At 49.6% G+C, this 21464-nt stretch overlaps 1 protein-coding gene across 1 annotated transcript in view; it reads right to left on the bottom strand.

Annotated features, from left to right (window-relative positions):
* Positions 1-18550, bottom strand: part of LOC122376796 — a 31243-nt gene extending 12693 nt beyond the window's left edge. Inside the window, exon 1 of the mRNA XM_043356753.1 lies at positions 18413-18550. The gene's annotated coding sequence lies outside the window, so the exon portion shown is untranslated. The remainder of the gene's footprint in view (positions 1-18412) is intronic.
* Positions 18551-21464: the final 2914 nt, after the last annotated feature.

Genomic DNA, 21464 nt, shown 5'->3' with positions numbered 1-21464 from the left:
GCCCTTATCTGTCCCTCCACGCCGACTGCAATTGTAAGGTCTCACTGACCCTCACCCCACCGGAAAGTGCCACATGACAGCACGTGCGTTTCAAGACAAAAACTGGGCCGCTTATAATCGCCGCACGGGGCGTGTGCCGGGCCAGATAGGGGCGCGCTGCGACAGTCACGGCGCGCCAAACTGCGCCGGAAACGCCCCGCTTTCAGCCAGCCTGCCGCGACCGTCGGTGACCGCCTTACCAGCCCCGACCGTCCTGTCCGCCACCGCGCGCACGGCAGCCGTCCGCCTGTCGTGGGCTGTTCGGGTCAGCCAGGTCACCCGGGTCACCCGATGGGTCACGACCCGGCCGTGGAACGGGTCGCGCCGCACAGAAGCCTCACGCTTTCTCCGGCGCGGAGGTGGGAGGTTGGGAGCGCTGCGAACTGGGCTGTACCCGCGCGTGCCTCGGTGGCGATGTAAGAAGTTATGTCGCAGCACCGGTACAGGGACAAAACGGCTTCTGACGGCAGTCGTCGAACCACAGCGCCTTGCACGCTTCATTTGGTCGTTATAGAGTGATTAGGACAGTGAGTGTCCACCCAGTGGTGGGCGGTCCGCAGCGCACAGGCTCGGCGAGACGCGCTGTAGCATTACGGCCACTTTGTTTGGCGATGACAGAGCGACAGGGTTGTTTGTGCCGACTGTTTGTGCGCCGACTGTTTGTGAACGGGCTGTTTGTGTGTCGCTGTTTGTATGTCGACTGGTGAAGGGCCACGACAGCCACACTCGGCTCTGGCCTCGACGCCACTGAATTCAGGCGTTACACCGCACGCTGCCCTGATTTATGCTACTCACGACTGACATTGTGAAAGAACGAGACTCACAGCCGGCACGCTTCGCCACAAGCGGAATCATCTGGGCAAATTACATGGACCTGTATAACCTTCACCAGGCTCCCCCCGGGCGTTACCATTAATTATCTGAATGATCTCCACCGTTTAAGCCGACTAAGGGCGAGGGTCTGGCCGTGCCGTGGGCAGTCGGCGTCTCTGAACTATGGCTCGGCTCCCCTCTCTCCCCGTCCGTGCTCGCCGCTCGGCGCCGCTCGGCGGCCGGAAGCGGGCCGGCCCCCACGGCAGCGCGGTAATTGGTAAAGACCGTGTCCGCCGCCCGCCTCCGCCACCTCCGCTGCCGCACCTGGCCGGCCGGAGCTGGGGTAGCGCCGGTCAGCCGGCACCACGCGTGAACGGGCCAGAATTGACGTCGGGGGTCGAAGTCGCCCAACGGACGGCAGGACTGGTTGACTGTCAAACCCGGCGGATGGTCAGGTGGAGCAAGTCGACTCGTAGAGCGGATAGGCCTCAATAGACGGGGGCTAGCCGACAGTAGTCACGTAGCTGACAGTTTGCCGACTGTGACGGTCTCCACGGTCAAACTGTCACCCTGTCAGACTATCAGACTGTCGAGTGTCACTGTCACTGTCACACTGTCAATGTAACCAGTCAACAGTTGACCGTTGACAGCACTCAGCAGAGTTCATCGTCCTAAGTACCGTACCCCATACAGAAGCCATTACCTCCAGGCTGCTATCAGAAGTCAGCGAACACAAGCCAACACATTGCCTTCCATTGCCGTTAGCGGCAGGCACGACTCGGCAGTTACGGCATATCGGGGAAGTTATTCATTTTTGCCGGAAGTCGTCAGCTGACGGTGAGCCGCCTTCGTGCACTGTCACCGGTCGACCGTCGGCAGCCCAGGTCTGTCACGCCACCGCGCCATTTACGACACCGCCGCGGCTCCAGACGCCGCCGTGACGGCCGGTGACGGCCTGTGACGGTCTGAGGTGCTGGAGGGGTTTGTGACGCCACATCAGTAGCGGAGAGAGGCAGCAGACTTCAAACGACGCCGCTTATGGGATATTTCGGACCGACACCGTAACAAGATGGGCCGTTAAGTGAATGTTGCCATAGCAGAACGACTGATGAAACACCTTAATGGGAGCACTCCCCGGCCGAGAAGCATCATTAGGGCTCGCCATGGGATGGCCGAAAAACTACATCGTAATGAAATCCGGCAGTGACCTTGCACTGACGGATGAACCGGTCGGAGTCGGAGCATTATCTCGGCGGCCGAGCCATCAATCTTCTGTTCTTAAGCCGATAACGAGAATGATGACACCAGCAGTCTACAGACGGACATAAATCGTACATCTGTGTTTCATCGTGGCCCACATTCAACACTGTCACGTTTAGACGGTTAGCGACGTCTTGCTGCATGTGCGACCCCGGTTGAGACATACGCGTATCCTTGGCCCCTTAGCGCGGGCGAAAGAACAAAGCGGGGCGGTGGTGACAGGAACTCTCGTAGATGACAATGGCCAGCAGGGGTGGGGCAAGGAGTTGCCGACCAGTTGGTCAATATCAACCAGGCGAGAGAGCTCCGCCCCGTTCATTCGGTGCCGTAGAGACACGAAACGAGAGGGCGTTCACCGAAGAGGCTCGCGCCGCTCCTCACTGTTCGGTAAAATAAATGGGCGACCGGAGCGGAGCCGTTCTAAGTCGGATGGAGCTGCACGCTCAGAGAGCACGACCTGCGCTCAGCCCAGCCAAGGACACGACCGAGGCGCTCCGCACGTCTGCTCATTGTTGAGAGATTTACTTTGTTGGGCCACGGAAGGCGCACAGAGGCAGTTCCGGGGGTCGTGGCGCTCAACCGTGACTTTCAGTGGTTCCTTTTTGTACGCCCACCAAATCACAGCCGAGCACGAAGTGTATTGAGTCGTTCAACGTCCTGCATGAAAACATGCTGCTGTCAGCAATCAACATCGTTCTAACGCTGTTTGTTTCGGCAGTGACTTAATCAAAATTTAGTTCTGCAGTGTTTTACGGTGCCCTATCCGGGGCATTGTGCGCCGGCTTCACACAGACAATGCTCGGATAACTACCGACCACGATGGGAGCGGGCGGCGGCCAGCCATGGTGGTGGCGACGGCCGGGTTGATTGACCTGTCGACTGGGCACTGGCGGCCGGTGAGTGGGTGGGAGCCATGACGTCATTGTGGGCCAGAAGCAGAACGTTCCTGGGACTCGCAGGTGACCTTACTCTGGAGGCTAGGTCACCGAGAAAAGAACCTCTATAGATTTATCACGACAGATGCCTTGGACTGGGGAAGGACTGGAAGGGGAGCGACCCTTTTGCGATAAGCCAGCATGAGTCCAGCCGTCTTTCTTCCGCTTGGTCCACAGCCTTGGGTCACCACTCGCATTCAGGCCGACCAAGACAGAACAGCGGGAAATTGACCTGTCTTCTGCACCAGAGTGCATGGACCAGCGGGTCACACTCGCGTGCCCTACCCCAGATGGCGGTGACTGCTGCGGCCCGGCGGATCGTACCGCCGATCGGCCACGCACAATGGCTATGCCGCCACGACCCTGGCTCGCAAAAAGGCGACCTCCGTCCCGAACGAGGCAGGTAATGGCGGTAGCCGTGCACACGGTCCGGCCATATGGCGCACACTGTGGGGTAAGTGACCTCGCCCCGATAATTCACCACGGCCTTAACTTCACGACACCTAACTGCCAGTCATAGAGTCTGCTCGATCCCCTAGTCTGCCAAACCAGAGCAGCCGGCCTTCGTCTATGACACACGTCGTGAGTCATAGTGTGAGAGACGCTGATTCACTGCGATCGCTCTTCTGTGGTGGCCTAAGGGCGTGCACCAGCCATGCTGCAGCATACAGTGGGCAGAGCAGAGGTGGGATGTAAGGGGATAAGCAAGACGTGGAGGCTGCTGCGAGTCGAGATGTATGCTCACGAGTAAAGGCGGACCGAACAAAGAGGGAGCTTTGACCGGTGTGCACGCCTTTGGGATTTTTGGTTCAGCCGAATAATTTCCTCTGCCATGCATTCACCGAATAGCCAACACAAATTCATTTTTCTAGTTGCGTGTCGTTAGCAACGGCATCATCGCGTGTCTACCATTGCTCTGTCACGTCATGGCTATCACTTGACTGTCACCAAATTATCTTCTATCGCTTCTTGGTCACTCTGTCTCACTCAACTGGCCACCATCCCCTCATCCGTGACTGATTTCCGGTCAGTTTCGGCGATGTCTAACCGCCGTCCGGTTCACCCATCCGGTCTGGGCCAACGATCCATCCGATCTGGCTCGGTACACTAGGTCCAGTTCGTCCGGTGCCGTCTTTGCTCCGTCCTTTTCTCCGTCCGGTGCCGTCTTTACTCCGTCCGGTGCCGTCTTTGCCCCGTCCTTCCTCCGTCCGGTACCGTTTGCATCGCTATTCGCCCAGCATGCAGTGTCCGGATGCACTTCAGTTCGGTTTAGGTAGTTTAGTCCGGAATGCAGTCCAGTGCCAGCGCCGCTGTCCAGTGCCCACTCATGTCTCGTGACGTCTGCGTGCGCGCCCTCAGCCCGTAACTATTCACCTTCTGTGTGCATTTAGTTTCGTTAGATGGCTTTTAACGTCTGGCTGCCATCCGGTGGCGACCGTCCTGTTCAATCATGTCCGGTACCGTCCTGTGCCATTACGTACTATTCGCATGCCCGTCCACGGTACCGTCCAGTACCATGAAGTGCCGCCCGTCCGCCCGCCCGGTCAATCGCCGGCGCTGGCCGTTCGCCCACCCTGAGAAGCTCGGTCGCTCCTTTCCCACCGTTCTGCCCCCGGCGGTCGCTGGCCAGTGTCCGGCGTCTGTGGTAGCCATCCGAGTCATCAGGCTTGGAACACGAACAGGCCAGGTGGGGAGTCATGGATGACGCCATGGCCAGCCAGCTCGTGATAAGAGGCATAAATTGGCGGAAAAGAGAATGAAGTGGGATTAAAGTGATGAAGATATAACCAGGCTAAACTGAGCTAAATAACTAGCGATTGGTGTGAATGTAATGCATGCAGATGGCCCAGCAGAGTTGCAGGCAATTGTCGTTATTGAATCGGAATGGATCAGGCCGATTAGACATGGGTTTTCACAATGATGATTAAGTATCATGTGATTGAAAGTATCATCTTCAGTTAAACAACAGTCAAGTGGTATGCCAACGATACAGACAGAACGATCGGTATACGAACGAACTGTCCCGCTATTTTTAAGGACATTCATATCAGACGGCTGAGGGTGGGTTTTCCCATTAGCTCTCTGTCTTTCTAGCATTCCAGACATGAGGCCTGGAGACGTTATTAAGATAATCAAGGCAGTTATGAGGATTCGTTCACATCATCACCATGTATATCAATCATTATCATCTCTGTTCATGAGCAGGACAGCCTCAGAAATATCTGGGTCTCCTTGACTGGCACGGATTACTTCAGTTGCATCGAAAACTTTTGTAGGCTGCCCGGCATTGTTTTAAGCCTCCGAGAAGATGCCCTGATAAGAAGCTTTTGGAGGACGAATCCAAATGTAGGCATTGGTGCAGCGTGTGTTATTGTCAATGCTGCACCAGGTAACATTTTCAAATGACATGTGAGAATCCATCAAAACAATATCGCGACTGTTGAAACTGGTCTCAGAGACATTTCTCCGAATTGCTGCAGACTGTCATATCTGGAGCGTCTTGTGCTCAACGCTCAGCCTTTGGTCACGAGTCGGCCGAAAAATTCAACAGCTCAGAGTGGCAGTCGGGCAGATTTACTGACACGGCTATCCTGTGCAGCAGACAGGAGTGCCAAGGTTACATGTAGAGCCAACAGCCATCCACAGGGCCTCTCTCGTCTCCGGTTTAAATAGCTCGCGGTGTCCCTAACCACCGAAACGCCAGAGCGGGTTTGTAATGGCGAGCAATCCGAGCGACTTAATTAACCTGGGGTTATTGCCCCTGCAATCACGAAGCGACAACGCTGTACATCCCGCTGTATGACGCCAGACACAGCCAGACAGTTGATGTCGTGTCGTCGGCATGCTGATTGGCTTCTGTCGCGTCATGAAACAGACCGACAGCAAACATTCGTCGCGTACTGTCACGGATATTATACACTGAAAAATGTCATATATGTCGTGCACGCTCCAGGAAGAGTATGCTAAATACAAGGCAGACATATCTTATCCATTTATACGAATAGAAGGAGGGTGGTGCGGTTTCGCTTCCACCTCCCCAGCTCATGAGCGGGACCGTCACATTCCGGCGCCGCATCCCGCGGGCCGTTTCGTCACGGCGCTGCGCGTCACCTCGCCAAGTCGTCACGGCGCCGCTGCCGACATCGTCACGTCACGTCACGACCGCACGTGCCGGAGGAGGAGGGAACGACCGCGCCCCTCCCCCTCCCCCAATCGGAGCGGTACCAAACTCGAGTACGACTTCCTGGCAGACGCCGAGTAGACTGTCAAGGCCGCGAGCGCTGCATACTGTCGAGCTGAAGATGGGCAGAAGACATGGCTACACTGCAGCTGTGTTTCATGTTTCTGTCAAACCCCGCGCGACTGGGGGACGAGCTGGTAGTGGGTAAGAGTGTAAATGTGGGTAGAGGACATGGCCACATCTGCGGGAGCTGTCCTAGGACCGAGCTGGAAGTGCAGGGTAGCAGACTGGCAGAGTGGGTTGAAGACATGACCACCACAGCTTCAGCAGCGTTTCCAGCGGCGGCTGACAGGCGACGGCACCGCAGCGGTACGGATGGCACGTGTGTGGCCCGCCTGAGAACTGGGTGAAGCGCCGTCCACGGCCCGTCCACGGCCCGGCTGGTGCCGGTCCGTGGGACGGCTGTGGCCCGCACCGAGCTAATTGGAACACCGCTCGGGCAGCGGGACACACACGGCCGCCTGGCCAGGGACGACTGAATCACAGCGTAGGAACTGAGTCGGTCGGGTATACTGTAATTTAGGTGGGAATGCTCAATACTTATCAATACCGCAGGTAAGTTGCAGGTCGGATACAGCTTGCAACTCAGGCATGCACTCGGAAATAAATCATGCATTCACTTTCTTGCTCGGTATCTCAAGACCTACTTGACTGTGGCACACATGACATCGCTATGCGGCTTGTCAGTGTGCATGAATCACGTTTTATTTGCGAAATGCAAATATGTTTGCACAGTGCAGACTGCGGGGCCCTTAGTGCTATAACTGGAGCAGATACAAAAATCGGTCGCGCATGGCGCAACACACTGAACAACGACCATGATAATTCAATCAGCAACAAGACATCGAAGCAAACATTTATTCGGCCACGTTTTTGCCATTCCCTTAGATTGCGTCACCTATCGTGTCAAACACTGAGGCCTCGTTCCACCCATGACTGTGGCTGCTGCAGCCCGTCGAGCTTTCGCCGCTCATTTCGTGACTGTCGCAGTTCTGTCCTTTCTGTGGCGGCCGTAATGCCTGCAGTGTCTGACGGGTCGCACTGTCTGTCAGACAGTACAATGTCTGACAGACAGTACAGTGTCTGTCAGACAGTGTCAGACAGTGAAAGTCTAGTGACAAAAAAGAGCACATATATATGTAAGACGACGATTCACACAGTCCGCTGTTAAACGGACCCACCAGACCGTCTAGGTTCGATGGGCTGCACTGTCTGTTGGAACGAGTGGGCTCCGTATGCTGTCTGATGGGCCGCGCTGTTTTTGACTGACGGACCGCATTGCCTGCTGTATGACGATCCGTACTGCCTGCTGTATGACAGGCCTCTATGCCTGCTGTATGACAGAGCTCACTGCCTGCTGTATGACAGGCCGTTTTATCTGACAGACAGGTGATGCGGTGACAAATGTCTGTCGGTCCGCGGACCGGTCTCCCACAGGTGGTCACAGGACGGGCCAGCCAGGTGGCTGCCCCACGCGAGCCCCTGCAACAAGTGGTGCCCACAAATGGAGCCAGCCCGCCGCCCATTCGAGGAGGGGACACACGCGGACACACCCCATGTTGGCAAACGTGCCTGGCGTCGGCGAGGCTAATACAGCGGTGAGGCATGTCTCTTTGTTCCATTCAGGTGTGTGGGGCGGGAAAATGGTGCTGAATGATGTGATTGGTTTGAGGTGTTGCGTGTCAGTGGCGAAGAGACTTTTCCTTTAGCGGCTTCGGTAGCTGTGCAAGACTTCCAGCGCATTTCACAAATGTCGGTCGAGGAGTGATATACTTCAGTGCTAGCCCGCGCCCCGTAGGGCTACCGGCGGACCCTACCACCCGTAGGGGGGGGGGGGGGCGTTTCGGCCCCCCCCTAAGATCTCGGAAAGTTACCGGCCGATTTTCAAAATTCAAACGGCGTTCGATAGCCCCACCCGGGAACTACCTTGTGACCAAATTTCATTGACCTAGGTCAAACCGATGACGTCACAGGTCAGGTCAAAGGTCAGATTTTCACCGTTCACAGGCAATTCAAGAAATGTGCTGTGAAAGCGAGTAAATTGGTAATTTATTGAAAACCATCGATGGTACATTGTTCGTCAAACACATACTTTGCTATCTGAGGTCACTGATACCAGGTCAGGTCACAGCGAGGTCAGGTCACCGGGGGTCACAATATGAATGTGTTGTGTGATACATGTTTTATGGTCCATTTTACATGACAAATGCGATTATGTGGGTTAGGCAGCCTTTGGGACCAGCCTAGGTCACGTTTTTGTGAAGGTAAGGTCAAGGTCAGGTCAAATTAGGTCAAATTTCAAAGTTGATATTTTTGCATAAAATGGGTATCGATTCAATGCAGCTCGTCACGGGGAGTCTAATGGTGGTCTTCGTTTTGCTCTACGAGTTCTAGAATTGCCAAAAATTGAGTTTGAAAATTTGACGTCATCATTTTTGAACAGTTTTTTCGCTATAACTTGGCCAAAAAACGAGGTATCGATCTGAAATTTGGTATGTAGATAGAAGACGGTAGGCACTATCACATATATTCCGGTTTTTTCGAAACTCAAAAAACTTTTTGGATTTTTTGGCGAATATATCCAAAAAATGTTTTTTTTATTTTTGGGGGTCAAAACTCAAAAATTTCAAAAATTCGAGATAGCAGTTTTGTAGCCCTGTCAATTCTACACCTTTTATGTCTTGATCATTTTTCTGTATCTTCAAAGCTGTAGTCCTGACAGGTCTTCTCGCGAAGGTCTTTTTTCGGTCGAAAATGACAGAACATGACGTCACTCTGACGTCATTTGTGGCCAACCTATCATAGCCTCTGGAAAATTTTTTGGTCACAATGTGTAAAATTGATGCCCGGAGGGGTCCTGAAAGTTTGGTGGCGATATCTCCAGCCGTTTAGGAGATATCGACCGAAAAGGACAGAGAGGGGCCGTTTCGGCCCCCCCCCCTACGGGGCGCGGGCTAGGACCGCATTTCAGCGGATATCCGCATCGGCTGGCTCATGGCTGTGTTGAGTTACATTCAATAGGAAAGGAAACAGCTCTCTGAGCGTAACTGATGGTCTCAGGTCTGTCTTCTCCTCGTCAGCATTGACTCCGCTTTTCAGAGGAAAGCGGCTTTTCCTCTGGCATTCAGTATGACTATCGTAAACGAAACCCGGTAATGGTCTGTGAACCGTTCACGCTTTCTCAATGACGAGCTGACGAATTCACTGGACAATATATTCCTGCCCGGGGCCGGGATGATTCAATAAATGTCACCGAGGTTTTTTAGCGAAAACTCCGAGGGCCGTTAGGCCCGAGGTGCTTTTCGCTAAAAAAGCGAGGTGACATTTATTGAATTCCCGGCCTTAGGGCTGGAAGGTGTTTCCCATACCTGCCAAAAAGCTCACAACTATAATTGATAGTGATGTCAGCAGCCGTGTGGTTCAACGCGTTTAACCACACCCCTTGAACCACACGGCTGGCAATATTAAAGCACTGCATTAAACTTTGAAAAGTGTGGTACAGTGCACGTGCCATTAAAATGCCTGGATGTCTCGATTTAATCATGCAATGTAGCAGGTATGGGAAAATGGACTATCAGACACCGTCACTACCGTCACCGTCACCGTCACCGCCACTGCCACCGCCCCCCCCCCCCCATTGCCACCACCGCCGCGGGACCAGAGGTCAGGGAGAGACCGTCCCACCGCCGCCTCGGCAGCGCGCTAGTCAGTGCCGCCCGCTGTCGTAACAGGCGCCTCGGCACGCGCCTTGGAGATGTACCGGCAAGATTGCAGCTTTCTACGAAGCCGCGCCACCGCCCCCCGCCGGTGGGTTGTGTCAGACGGTGGCTGCCGGTGATGAGGGGCCGATTGAGCAGAGGTGATGGTGATGACGGCCTGATTGGGCAGAGCTGACGGCGATGACGGCGATGATGCTGTTGATTTGGATGCAAGTGACGGTGATGACGATGATGATGAGTCGATAACGGTGATGACGGTGCCCCACGGTGGCAATGATGGTGGTGGTGGCGGTAGTGTGAGTTGATGACTTAGGTGTCATGATGGTGTTAGCGAGGCTGATGTCCGTTATGATAGCCAATATGTTAAAGAATTTAAAGAAGTTAAAGAATAAAGCCAATTCGTATAAAGAATTTAACTATAACATGATTCCTCACTTGCAAACTCGTTTGCAGTTGAAACTAAGAGACTTCTGTAATGAAACTGATGCGGAACACGCATGTACAACATTCATAGAAGCCTACACTTCCGAGATATCTAGGTGCAGCCACACCTATACTCCCACTCAGAAAAAGACACCTATTAAACCATGGATTACCCCTGGCTTATTGGTTTCCATTAACAGAAAAAACGAGCTTTTTCGTATAAAGAATAGACACCCATCTCCCTTCAATATCAACAACTACAAACGTTATAAGAATTTGTTCACTCATATACTGAGGAAAGCCAAACAAACTTAATATCAGAATGCACTAAAAGATTGTGGCCCGAGGGAAACCTGGCGGCTACTGAACGAGATAACGAAAGGAAACACAATTAAACAAGAAAGTCCACCTTCTTTTAAGATTGGTGATGATGTTGAAAATGACCCAAAAATAATCGCCGAATCTTTTAACTCATACTTTGCTAGTGTTGGCAATGACTTAAAAGAGCGGATACCTCCTTGTTCCACCGACCCTATTGAAAATCTTCCTAGAGGACTAGGAAACTCACTATCATCATTCACCGAAACTAATGACATTGAAGTTACTGAGATAGTAAATAGCACCAAAAAAGTTGGTGGTGGAATAGACGGCATTAATGCACGTATTTTTAAAGCAACTTACCAGACTGTCCTAAGAGAGCTTGTCTTTCTCTTGAATTTATGCTTACGCCAAAACGTGTTTCCTCGCCCTTTGAAAACGGCGGTTATAAAACCAATTTTTAAAGCAGGGGATAAGCAACGTTTTACAAACTATAGACCAATAAGCATACTGCCTTTTATATCGAAAATACTAGAAAAACTAGTACATACCCGACTTGAGCATTTCTTTGAACATAACAAAATCATCACCGAATTTCAGTTTGGTTTTAGAAAAAGCATGAGCACTTACATGCCCCTTCTTTTGGTTCAAGAAAAGGTAAACCAAGCATTTGAAGCAGGAAAAGTTGTCTGCGGCTTATACCTTGAACTCCGAAAAGCATTTGACACTGTGAACCAAACCATTTTACTTAAGAAACTGTATGCTTACGGTATACGTGACAATGCACTTATGATGCTGAAATCATATGTAGAAGGCCGCACACAGTGTGTTGAGGTAGAGCATGTTCGCTCCAGCCTTGCTTCGGTTGATATCGGTGTTCCCCAGGGCTCCATCCTTGGGCCACTTCTGTTTTTAATTTACATCAATGACTTTCCCTCCATTTCTGATGATATAACTGCATATCTGTATGCAGATGACACAGCCATTTTCATTGAAGGCAATGATGAAGCCCATTTGCAAAGAGTCATCGACGCCACAATGCCCAAGATAGCTGTTTGGTTTCAAGCAAACCAATTATCTTTAAATACAGACAAAACTTTTTGTCAGCTCTACAATAACTCTAAACGCGCTGTCAATGTGTCTGTTTTGCTCTCTGGTGCACATATTAAATTTGTTAAAACAGTTAAGTACTTGGGCATGTACGTAGATGACGATCTGAAATGGAAATCACACATTTCACACCTTTCTACAACGCTGACTCGTAACGTTGGACTCATAAGCAGATCTAGGTATATATTGGTACCTAAACAGCTGCTTCTTTTATATAACGCACTTTTCCTTCCGTATATCAACTACTGCTGTATGCTTTACAGCAACACTTATATTACAAACGTAGATAAGCTCGAGAAATTACAAAAGCGTGTGGTCAGAATGATTGATGGCGAACATAGACTCGCACACACAGCACCAATTTTTAAGAAACTGAAAATACTTAAGTTGAGAGACATTGGTAAGCAGCAGATGCTTCTGCTAATGCATAGAAAGTTGAAAGGAACTTTGCCTTCATCTATTGACAGACTTTTTACGATACTCGAACCGCTTCGAGATACTCGCTCGACCCATCATTTCCACGAGTTCTTCTCAGAAAAAAATTATCGCAGCTACACTACTAGGTGGTCTGCACCTAGAATTTGGAACTCAATAATTGGTCCTAAGTTCACAGATATGGAAGCAGTTCCACTAACAAAGAGAGAAATCAAGGATTTCTCAAAGCAGTTTTTTATCGATCAATACTGATACCATTGCCAACACTGACATTATTGTTCTTGTGTTCCGCCTGCGTTCGTAAACATACGAATACCTGCCAATGAAATGATCCCCCATTTTATTTATTGTGGGTATGTACGTACATTTACCTGATAATGTATTTTTTACCCGCTCTCTCACAGGTACATACTTGCACAGTACATAGTTATATGTACACAATTACAGAATTTGTCTTTAATGCATATCACTTATGCATACCTAATTTTGGAACATTGTACATCTCTGTAACTGGGTAGGTATGTTCTAACTGGGTACCTAGATCGCCACAAGAGGTGGTGGTATTTAGTGGTCCTTATGTCTTTTCCCTGTTTGTCTTTTACTTCTTCTCGAACTTTTATCCCACATTTTTGTTTTGCCCTTTTCTTTTTGTTAAGCTTTGCTTTTTCTCCCTATAAACATCATACAGTACGTACAGTACTAACTGTATGTCTTTGAATCATCGCCATCGCTCAATGACCTAGCTTTCTTGCTATTTACATTACTTGCTATTTGTATACCGGTCGTCTCGTCTTGTTTTGTGTACTTACAAGTCACACTTAAGTTCTCCTGGATACGTAGCAATACGTAAATCAGCCCTACGATACTTCCCACCGACCTGGGTTTACCGAGCAACAAGCTTGCTTAGCTCGGTATCCCTTTTCGGTGAGGATCTGACTCCTCCGGGTGTGACTAGGCTCTGTCCCTCTTCTATAATGCAAGCTTTGCATGCGCTTATTACCACTAACCCCTGGATCACTCTCTCCTTCTTACTATCTTCTTTGGGAATGGTGTAGCGGCCAGTCAAGCTACATTTAGTCTTGACTTCTTTGCCTCTTCTTATGACATTTTACTAACTTACTAAGTATTGTATTTAGCTTTGCTTTTGTTTGCTTTCCTTTTCTTAGCAGGGAGTGTCGCGACTTTCTTCATATTTTTGTCTTGGGAGGTGTTAACGTAAGGTGCTGTTGTCGCGTGGGTCAGTGGGTGGACACTCCTGGTCGTCTGATCATGGGCGGCGGCTTAGAAAAAAAAGCATGATGTGACGGTGATGAGGCCTCAATAAGCATCAGTGAACAGACTACAGGAAAGACAGAAGCAATATCCCGCTGAACTTCTCTGATGGTGGATATGCCAGCCACCTTCCTCCTCTGTGGTCCCGGGCAGGTTTTTATCAATGATCGGTGATGCAATGTAACACTGCAGCTATCGACGAAGCCCGTCGGAGTGTCGCCGATACTGCCGGGGCAGGCGACCACCGAGCATACCACATAGCCGAGAGGCACCAAACAATAAACCAGATAAGATACCGGCGAGGAATGCCGTTTCTGCAACTGCCAACGACGACGTGTGAGTTTTCGGTGGGTTTAGCAGGAATCGCGACATGTTGCAGGATGCAGTTGCACTGTGCTTAGCAACCAGTACAAGAGAAGGTGGCTGGAACTCCAATGATGTATTCACAGAGGCAGTCAAGGCTCTGCAGGATGAAGAATAAGTGAATGCCAACAATGTGCAACAATGCCAAGAGGAAGGTACAAGCAATGGTTGCATGTTCAGTGGTTGCTCTCTAGAATATGATCAAAATAGCCTTTAACACAATGGCATGATGACATCAACATCGCCAGTGGCATTGAGTTCATCAGTATCGTCACATCACCAATCTTTGCGGCGGTGAATGGTGATAATTGAAGTTGCGTCACCGTGCTGAGATGGTTCTGCCGAGGGAGTGGTGAAACGTGGGCCTAGCGGGCCATCGATAAGACCAAATATAGAGGCGTAATTGCAACAGACCTGAACGCATTCAATGGGTACTTTCGGGCCGCCGTACTGTGCGCATCACGCATTGCTGATCATTGTGGATTATCTAATAATGCGCTTCATAGTTGCGAGCTACAATTACAGCCACAAGCTAATTCCGGTGTGCTTTTGGGTTGTCCTATCCATGTCAAACCCCAGTTCGTGCTTAGGTGTATACTTTTCATACACATTTCTCTTATGGTCGGCCTCGAGTCATAACATCCCAGTATATCGCTGCAGCTCGACCATCCTTGGTGCATTTTTTGGACACCGGCCGTCTACGACGCAGTTTCGTCCGACACTATATCAACCCACGGTGGACACAGTCGTCCCACGGTCCTATAGTAACTTGCTGTTTATATAAGACCTTTCCGTAAGTGGCTCTAAGGCCCAACCTATGAGAAGAGTTGTATAAAAACGTAAGACTTAACTATAGACGAATAAACGCGCGTCTTGTCAGCTCTTATAATGACCCTGCAAAGAGCTCCTCGGTGAAGACATTGTCACTCGTCTTTGAAGCGCATGGCTGGCCGGCGGTGGAGCACAGTTAGACGGTAACGTTCCATGACTGAGCTGTACCCATATACGCAGGCTGGCAGTTGACGCGGTGATTCGCTATGGACGGCCGATCAGAAGGAACTGTTCATATTCACGACGGGCCGCTGTCTGGAAAACGTCTCACTTGAAGCGACTTTAGACTATGGGTGGTAGGTGTTGGTTGGCGGGCGGTGGGATGCGATGGGGTGGTGGGCGTTGGGATGGTGGGGTGATGAGCGGCGGGTGGTGTGATGGTGGAAGGCGATCGGTTGGTGGACGGTAGCTGATGGCGGTGGGTGGTGGGATGGTGGGGCGGTGGGTGGGGCATACGATGGGACACTGAACGGGGAGTAGTGCAGGATTTATTCTGACGTGACGCCCATCAGGTCGCCGGGGTGGACGCTCGGGTGGGACGGAACGGGTGGGGCCGGAGGGTGGGGCAAATAAATGACACCGACAAACATGGTATGGGAGAGTTGGAATCGCTGCATGCATCGAATAAAACTCCACCGTGTGCCCACACCGCAGCCCACGGGTCGAATCAATCGGCTGCACAGGTGTGCTGCTCTCCACGGCAGCCCGTTCATGACAAAGACTGCAGAGACGGTGAATGAACCTCTGACCTCCACCGGCTGAACAGAACACGATCTCCAGTGGACAAACACGGCGACAACATAGCCGAAGGTCGCACCGACTGCAATCACAGAGGAAAAACAGCGGCCGGACGTGTCTATACAGGCACTCCAGAGAGAATGTCCAGCTGTTCAACATTGCACAATCGTGCAGAGCTCATTGATCGCCGACGACCCGGCACCTCCGTCGGCTACTTGTCAATGCCTGCCAATCGGACTCCAGCCGTCAAAGGAAGAAAGACAAACGATGTTCAATGACGTGTTTTTACAGGTAACGAGTGCCTGTTAATTAATATTAGACACAAATACCGGGCGGGATCATTATTCACTTCCGGCGACGTCGCCGGACGCTCCGGTTTTTGCCGTCGCCGTTTCAGGGAAAGATGGACCAGTCTCAGACTGATAACCATCTTTACCTGTCGATATTTATGTAACTAAGGACAGGAGACTAAAGAGGTAATTAAAAGCCGACCATAACAACTACGCATCCACTTGAAACGTGTCCTTTCAACAATATCCGACAATGTACCTAATAAGACGACGAAAGCTTAGACCGGGCATGGGTGGAGAACCTGCCCCGGCCACCCCGGCCGTGGCCGGGGTAACTTTCAGCCGACCCCGGCGCGGCCGGGGTAACTTTTTCCACTTTTGTAAATCCTAAAAGCTGTCTCCATACGAAAAAAAAATGTGAGTGTCGGGGGATCCGGTGTGTCAGTGTCGTGTGTTCGTGTATGTTTTTATAATTTTACTGTCCGACTTCACCTGTCATTGGTTGCAAGCCCGTTGGTGATTATTAAATAAACAAACAACAAACAAACAAAAACTGCCATCTATAAAAGTGTCTCTCATTATTCTTATCTACCTTGAAAAGTTCTTGAAAATTTACTTTATTTTCATTTTGGAGCTTCTATGTTTTTAAGTCTTTTCATCGCGAAGCCCGACATGTTTCATCAAACAGAAGTAAATCATATTTAAGGGCCGTTATCGTAAGATGGCACTGTAATAACATCACAAGACAGGACGAGGGTAATATCAGTGAGATAGAAGGACGAGCTGCTGGGGCTCAAGGCTCCTCCAACTTAACCCGCGCCAGGGTGGTGGCCTAATCGTAGCACGTTGAGTCGAGAGGTGGGCTTTTCACACTCCTTCTAACTCGGCTACTGGGCTACGAGGCGAGAAGCGGAACGACGTTTGAAAGAGCGACAAACGTGACCAGAGAAATCTGGTCATGTTTTAGGCAAGCTCAATTATAAAATCATCATAGATCAACAAAAGCCAAAGTTCTCTGACTTTAGCGTTCTCCGACAACTTTTCTCACAGTTCATGAACATAACGGAGCTTAAACACTGCAAACAAAACATTCGATTACTCGTTTAAGGCTCGGTCGCGAATAATATTTCAGATGCGAGCTCAAATCAATAAGAGGGTCAAAACGGTCAAATTTGACATTTTGTTTTGTGTGGGAAGGTTGCAACTTCCACGGAATAAGCTTTGCAAAGGGCATGATGGCATTTTTAGCACGATCATCCAGCAAATTTGACCTGATGACCTGACCTAGCACTAGGTGACATGCGTCCGAAATTTTAAGGCGTGTTGCAAAATTGTTGTTACAATTACGAAATCTTCCGCACCTGCGTGCAGCAGTTTTCCCTAAAAACGTACGCAGACATCCATTATTCTATGCCACAGAATAGGGCTTTGTTGATAACCGTTGACAAATATTTGAGCATCATCGTCTTTCTGACTTTCGGTCGCCGGCCGGGGTAACTTTTTCAAACATTCTCCACCCGTGAGACCGGGTCTACCTACACGAATTCATGCAGCAGCGTCTCACATGGCTTTAACCAGGGGACAGGGAGATAACATACCCTGGCATGGACTGGTAGGTATAAAAGATCCTCTCTGGTCAGAGGAAGTCCTCGGCACTTTTTGGAGCTTAAAGGTTCAAGTAAGTGCGTGCCGCCTTCATTGGAACATCGGGAGATGTCTTCAAAACATGACCTTTGGTCTTTCAGGCGCAGACTTGTTTCACCTGCCAATCCACCGTATGTTCGCCGGAGTTTACAAATCACAAGAGATATGGTGGATGAGGAGCGGGCAGCGATGCCCTTAATTAGTCCGCGAGCCTTCTTTATACGAATCAGACACAAAAAAGTGAGTCTGGAAGTTCAATGGCTGAGCTGAGAGGCGCACCTTCCCCACATCTCATATGGCAGCCGAGGGCTAAGTAAGGCAGATGGAGGCCAGCACGTAAAGCTTGTTTGACCACTCGACACTATAGCGTAGCCTTTTCTCCATCGGAGGGAGGACATTTATCTTCGTTCCCATGTATTTTCATCAATCGTTTACAAACCGATCACTTTGACGGGCCCTTAACAGACCTCACGCGCAGTTCAATATAGAAAAGCCCGTTGGGGGCGTTACTTTAGCGAAGTAACACTAGCCAGCGCTGCAGTAGCATGAGCGATGGGTAAAAAGGGGGGGGAGCAAATGTCCAAGCTCAAACCATCTATTTCCTCAAGACGGTTAAATGCCCTTTGCGATTGAGACGCTCAATCGCCTGTGCTTGCAACTAAACTGCCGGAATCAAACCCTAACAATGCATGATACGCAACATGTTAGGGTAAGTCATAATCATTCGGAAAATGAATCGCGAGAACTGTAAAGGGCGGCATATATCACTTTCTGATTGAAAACGTAGGGTTCTTATTCGGCGATAAGAGACTCAAGCACGCATGGACTTGTCAAACAGAGCGCGCCAATAGCCACATCAATACAACATGACATGACATGAACCGTCTGTCATGTTCCTTCATGACATGAACTGTCATTCATGTAGGTTTAAACGAACACAACACATACCAACCAGTCATTACAGTTCAGCGTGGGACCTACCTGGCTCTGGCAGAAGGTCTTCTCCCGGTGGTCGGTTTAATCCTCCCGAACACGGCCGTACACTGCCCTTATGGACCGCCGTCCGTCTAACACTCAACACGCTACTAACACTCTCCACACAACTGCGGCCCTCACCGCTTCACTGTCAGCTGATTCCGTCCGACCCTCTCCCAGCCCTCGCCGGCTGACAGTAGCGCCACAGGCGGTGGGAACGAGCAGCTTTGGTTCCGAGGTCCGCCGTCTATGAGCGCCAGGGCGGCGGTAGGGAGGCGCTTTAGTTAGGGATATCTCCACAGTGATGAGGGCGCTAGTAGAGCAAAACTGACCTGAGCGCCACAGCGGAGAATCTAAGAAGCTTTAGTTGGATGAGAAACCACCTGTGAATACTCTTCGGCACCTAGCGCTAACGACCAGCGAATTCCTTTCATACATTTGCCGTTCGCACAGGCCGGGTACACACTGCACAAGTTCTCCGAGCTCTTCAGTCTTCGCTTCCCATGGCTAAAGTGATGCCAGCCACTCAAAACTTTTTTTACGACCTCCTGGAGGGTTCATTTTCATCAAACCCCCAAGATAAGAGTATATTGAAAGGGTAACTCGCTGATACCATTATGTGCATAGTAACGGTACGTGGTTAATATGAACTTATTCTCCAGCGAAGAGTATAATTACCATGTAAATATCAATATTACTCTCGCGATCCAGAACATCATGAAAACTCTTTCCTTCTGGGTATCGTGACTCGTGTACAGATAGTCGTTTCATGCGTGGATCTTGTTTACCCTCGTGAAGATGATATTTGAAATGGAACCAATCAGCCAATCAGAAACGAGATCGGCCGTTTGCGGTTTGAAGGCCGCGCGCATCTGTCAGTTTTCGGCCGTTGGTCTCCGAGAGCGGATGTGAGCAGTGTCGGTGCCGCGCGGCGTGGCCGTTGGTGATTGTGATTGTGTGCTGTTCATCGCCTATAGAGCCTCTATGGACATTTTATTGTAAGTACCGATGTGCTAGAGCATTGCGTGCCGTTGAGTGGTGCTAATTTGACCTGGTTAACAGGACCCCGTGCACGGCCACGTGGCCTAGTGTTGTGAGTACGTACATTAATTTTGTTGTGATGCTACAAGTTTATGCATTTTGTTGGTGACTTTGAAAAAAGACTTGTACTGTAGTGATCCAGTCTCATTATCTCACGCAGACGGGCGACCACTCAGGAACGCCGTCGCTCACTTCAAATATTGTGCGCTGTGCCTTATCCAATATGAGGGCGCTGAATGTCTTGTAGGTTTTCATATTCAAATTGCATTCAAGTTGTATCGTGGTGTTTATTTATCGCTTGTGCATTGATGAACGCTTTGTTAAATTCGTATGAATAAGTGAAGAGTCTCACAATGTTCATGGCTGGTGTGCCCCTCGTATTGTTTGTACGGAAGCCAAATATACATTGTTGCTCTTGAAGCATTTTTTTTTTTAGTTGGTGAGCTCCGGTTAACAGAAGCTTCGTGAAGCTTCTGAAGGAAGCGTCTGAGTCTGTTACCATCCTCTGGGGGGTTTACACTAAAGGAAAGAGTAAACATTACCATGTGACAAAGGGTAGGCCAGAAGAATATACTCTCTGTAGGAGGGTAAAGCACAGAGTAGATGATGCGTTACTCCCTAGAAAAGGGTTCCGTTAAAGATTTACCCTTTCAAAGAGTGTAACCCAAAAAATGTTACACTCTAGACAAGAGTAAATCAAAAGAGTTTACCATTCAGAAGATGGTAAAAAACGTCTGTGTGTCATGTTACCCCTGCCTGGCGAGTTGACTCTTCATGAAAGAGTAAAATTTACCATCTGGAAGGTGGTAAAAAACGTCTGTGTGTCAAGCTACCATGCTATGGCGGGTTTACCCTTCAGGAAATGGTAAAAAAGTTTTCAGTGCAGGGTAGCAGCATTGGGTGGTCCCCGAGCATGACCGTCGGCCTTTCCCCTCGAGTGACGCGAACCGGCCACGATGGATCGATATCCTAAATGTGGTCGGAATTGGGTGACACGCAAAGGGAGACGATTCGGACGCATTGCAAATAGACCGCGACGGATTAGGCTATGTAGAAATGAATTATATCCGAACGATAAGGAAATGAGCACCATCGGTTATACCCGATTCTAGAATGGTTTGACCCAGTAAAATATTGCTGTCCATTCAATAATGGGAACCAGAGTCCAGAGCGATCCAACCAATATATCCAGACAGTGCGAATCAGAGTCTGGCGTACAATATGTAAAAGTATTACCACTTTGTGTCATATAAGCATTCAGATCATCGACTTGACTTTTTTTGCAACTTTAAGCAAACATGTACCTATCACCGTGGTGTGTATCAGAACTTTTGGTTCAAAAAAAGCTATGCCGTGCGTGTGTTCACCATTTAACAATCTGTAACGGCCTGCAAAAATAATAATAATAAATCAAATCAAATCGTTTTCATATTGCTGATCAATATGTAATACGAAGCCCTGAGAGACACTTCATTTTCTTTCGTTCTTTTTTTTTTGTCCGATGGCATCAGCAACACTTGACTGCAATCAACGTCTGTAACCATACATTTATCCGAAAAAGTGCTATTCAGGAACTCCGTTAATTGTCCAAAAAAACATCGGCGTGTTTGTACCTACCATTGCGTGATCGGTGCTATTCCTAAGAAAATATCGAAAGTAGCTGCAACTATCCCGTGAGTCACGCTATGCTCTCATTGTGTAATGTGCAGCTATTTTTGTGGGCGACGAAAAAATTGACTATTGTATAAAGAAGCAAGAATAGCAATTGCATGGACGTCTTTAAAAGAACACGGGCTATTTATTCTGTCTGATCTCACTCAAATAGCCTTTGAAATTATTGAATGAAATAGATTTAAATGAAGTTGTTCAAATCATATCGTCTCCTCTCTACTTGACTGAGATATGCTACGTAGCGCGTAATACGTATACATTCATTTACGTTGTTGTTACGGAGTCACATCCGAAGTAAGCGCTCGTTCATCTTTCAGAAGTGAGTGTCGCTGAAAGAAGAAATAAT

Source organism: Amphibalanus amphitrite, unplaced genomic scaffold (genome assembly GCF_019059575.1).
Source record: "Amphibalanus amphitrite isolate SeventyFive unplaced genomic scaffold, NRLGWU_Aamphi_draft 000043F_arrow, whole genome shotgun sequence".
In the NCBI taxonomy this organism is placed as follows: domain Eukaryota; kingdom Metazoa; phylum Arthropoda; class Thecostraca; order Balanomorpha; family Balanidae; genus Amphibalanus; species Amphibalanus amphitrite.
The sequence above is the reverse complement of the archived record's forward strand: the minus strand, read 5'-3'. Positions and strand labels throughout refer to the sequence as shown.